The following is a 4,189-nucleotide window of genomic DNA, read 5'->3' as shown; positions in this document are numbered from 1 at the left end:
AAATGAAAACATATTCATCAATATGCTGACTACTTTATTGAACTGGTTTTTCATATTTAGATGTCATGTCATCTGCATGACAAAATGAGTATTTGGAATGAATAATGAATCATCGGAAGAAAAAACACATCTTCCTTCTGAACACAGGTTGTCACTGAGTTTTAAAGTAAAAATAATACTATTTGGTATTTCGTTCTGGTCTAAAGTTCTTCACAGAGCTGATGTTAGTTTCCTTACGTCGTTGCACTGTCCTGGTTTTATAGATCAGTTGGGATTTCTGAGGTATCTGGAGTTTAGGTGACAGATGTCAGAAGAGACACTAGAGCTAAGTTTCTCAGCCTCTTTCTAGAACAAATCCTCTAAGCCTAAGAAACAGTTCTTCCACCCTGAGAACAGAAGGCAGGAAGGTTCCCACCGGATTGCTGCCGTTAAGTGGGACCCCTCCCAAGGCCAATGTAATAGAAGAGAGTTTTGTCAACAAGCTTAAGGACTGAGACAGTCTTCCAGAATATGCAGTAAGCTCAGAGAACTTGTCTGAGGAACTGCAGGGGTATCAGTGAGTAAGAGGCCTTTGGTTTTTCTTATGTTTTTAAGATATTCAGGGGACAACCAAAGAAAACCTCCCTAAAGAGAAGCGGCTAGCAACCCAGAGTCCTTTATCCTGGCACACAAAGTGCCTCCCTGCACTGGTCCACCCTTTGTTCTGGTACAAAGAATATATTCATCATGAAATAGATATGGATGAATGTAACAGAGATCCTCCAATGACAATGGCTTAAATCGATGAGAAGTTCGTTTCTCTCCATGTAAAAGCCCCTCTACTCTTCACTGATATACCTACTTGTCCTTCAGGTCTCACTGGAAATGTTACCTCATTTGAGAAGCCTTCCCTGATGCTACCTAGACAAGTTAAAGTATTTTTTTAAATAAATTTATTTATTTATTCATTTATTTATGTTTGGCCGTGTTGGGTCTTCATTGCTGCGCACGGGCTTTCTTTAGTTGCGGTGAGCCGGGGCTGCTCTTTGTTGCGGTGCGTGGGCTTCAGTAGTTGTGGCTCGCGGGCTCTAGAGCACAGGCTCATTAGTTGTGGCGCACGGGCTTCGTTGCTCCGTGGTATGTGGGATCCTCTTGGACCAGGGCTCGAACCCGTGTCCCCTGCATTGGCAGGTGGATTCTTAACCACTGTGCCACCAGGGAAGCCCCTCCTCTCTGTCTTGAGATCAGAATTAAATAGATAGTAAATGAATTCTAGTATAACCACAATTTTTAAGAGAGCTGGAGGGGTTCCATCAGTAAACCAAAGTGTTCAACTTATTTCTGGAAGGCAGAAAGTAGATGGAGGGATTTCAGATCAAGATGCTTATCAAACACATGCATCAACTTTTACTTGTTCCTAAAAGCCCACCAAAACACATATTGTTAATGGTATAAAACCATGAGGACAGCATGTTTCATATTCCAGATCATCCCACTTTATCACCCACAAAGTAGGATGTGTTTAATTGGGTTTGCACACCTTGGGTCAGTCCTGCCTCTCAGCTCCCGTCACCTTGCGTCTCAGTGAATCTCACACAGTAGGGAGTGGAGCAGCGCCAAGGACAACAGGAAGAGCTACAAGTCTCATTCTGTTCTTGGTTCCATTCCTGAGGCTCCTTGAGTAAATCAGATGGCCTCTTGGAGCCCTGCTGGTCTCATAGGTAAAGCAGAGATAATAACATCTGTCCTGTTTCTTTCAAGGTGTGTTTGCTGGACTAAAATGAGACCAGAAGTAGGTAGACACAATATGTCCTCATCCTCAAGCCCTGACCGTTAAAGTCATCTTCCTTCAACGTTCAAGTTATGATGCAGGCAGGGCACGCCTGCCTAGATTAACAGGCTCTTCCATCCCACCTCATCCTCACCTCACCTCACCTATGTGGGAAGTCAGTCCCCACAGTTCCACCATCAGCCCCGAAACAGGTCAGTCCCCAGGGCCTGGAGGATGGATAGGGACATGACATGGGCTGGGGGTACTGTCCACTGAGAGGACCTTGCCCACAGTGCAAAATCTGATCTGTTCTCCATTGTTTTCTTGTTGTTCCCAATTCCCACAAAGGAGAGTCTGCCTTCCCGAATGTTTCACTCAGCGAGGTGCCCAGGCCCAAACTGACCTGCTCTCTCATTCCCTATATGAAAGCCTCTTGCCTCAGATGCGTTGGTGGTGCCAGGATTGTGATGTTCCAGCATCAGCCTCCCTCTCCTGCCTATGAGCCCTGTCACAGCACCCAAGTCAACAGCACTAATCCTCCAGGTGAACTGTATCCCAGGGCTTCATTGTCCTTTTTGTCCCCAGTCCAGCCTCTCTCCATCCATCCAACATGTTCCAATACCCCGATGACAGGTGTAGTAGGCTGAATAATGCCCTCCCCAAAGAGGTTCACATTCTAATCCCTGGAATCTATGGATATGTTACAAAAGGAACTTTGCAAGATGTGATTAAACTAAGGATCTTGACATAGGAGATTATTCTGGATTATCTGAGTGGGCCCAGTATAATCACAAAGGTCCTTATGAGAGTGAAGCAAGAGGATAGAAGGCAGCAGAGAGACACAAAGACATGTGACAACAGAAGCAGAGTTGAGAGAGAGAGACCCTGAGATATGAAGGGAATAAGGGGCTACCAGCCAAGGAATGGAGGCAGCCTCTAGAAACTGCAAAAGGCAATGAAATGGATTATCCTTCAGAACCTCCAGAAGGAACTCAGCCCTACCAACACTTTTAGTCATGTAAAACCCAGTTTAGATATGACCTCCAGAACTGTAAGAGAATAAACTTGTGTTGTTTTAAGCTAAGCTTGTGGTAATTTGTTACAAGCAGCAATAAGAAACTAATTAAATAGGAGTGAAAATTAGATCATTTACTTTGAAAAACTGTTTGGCGATATCTGCAGAAGCTGAACATGTGCCTGCTTCATGACTCACAATTCCACTCCTAGGTACGTACCCAACAGAAATGTGCGTACATGTTCACCAAAGACATCTGCTATAATGTTCCTAGCAGCATTATTTGTAACGTCCCAAACCTGAGAATTACCCCAATGCATATCAGTAATAAAATGAGTAAATCCAGGTACATTCACACAGTGGAATACTATACAGCGAAAAGAATGAACAAGCGAAATCCATAGACAGCACGCACCTCTTCAACATAATGTTGAGTGAAAGAAGCCAGAAACAGAGTATATTCTGTATGATTCAATTGCTATAAAGTGCAAATACAAGCCAAAGTAATCTAGGCTAGTTGAAGCCACTACTCTGCCCCCTGGAAGGAAGAAATATGAGACAGTCTTCTGGAGAGCTGGTAATATTCTGTCTCTTGATCTTAACGATGCTTCAGTTTGAGCAAAATCGTTGAAATTGTGAAATGTGCACCTATTAAACATCTACTACACATTATTAAAAACTTTCTTAATGGGGGAAAGGAGACGGGTGCCTTCATGCAAATTTGCCCAATCCCCTCCTGTGAATCTCCGACCTTCCCAAACAAACAGATGTGGGCAATGGTCAACCCAGACCTAATATTCCAGCTCTGTAGAGACCAACTCTGGGTTAAAATGACCTGTGAACTTGCTTAACATATACTTACTAAAGGGGCAAATTTAGCAGATTATTTTCCTAAGTAAAGGAAGCCTGCTTAGAGATAAGTGTACTTTCCCCCTTTGAGAAGTCAAAACTACAAATTATTTTAAATTGACATCATCTGAACAACAACAACAAAAGGTCATAGTCTTTTCTCCACCAGATGATCCCTTATAAATGAGTTAAAATCATTGCTGCTTCTTAATTTCATCTCTCTTTAATTCCACAGTAGAGTTTAATACATAAAATATACGTTGTGGAATTTTAATATGTATTAATGTTTTAATAATAGTATAATAAAGTTATAAACTCATCAAAACAAAAGAAGAACGGCTGCTCCCACGAATGCCTCAACCTTAAGTGAGGCTCTGGCTTTACCAAAAGAGGGTACAGGGACGGGGAGGGGGAAGAGAGACCGTAGGGGACAGACACACGGACCAGCCGGGTGGATATGAACTGCGGGGGAGGGATGCAAATGTAGACGGGCTGGGGGACCAAGGGCCGTTATAGAGGGGTGGCCGACGCCCTGCTGTAGGAAAGACGCTGCCGCCCTTGCTCTGGGCCAAGTC

This window comes from Pseudorca crassidens, chromosome 3, assembly GCF_039906515.1.
Source record: "Pseudorca crassidens isolate mPseCra1 chromosome 3, mPseCra1.hap1, whole genome shotgun sequence".
NCBI lineage: Eukaryota > Metazoa > Chordata > Mammalia > Artiodactyla > Delphinidae > Pseudorca > Pseudorca crassidens.
The sequence above is the reverse complement of the archived record's forward strand: the minus strand, read 5'-3'. Positions refer to the sequence as shown.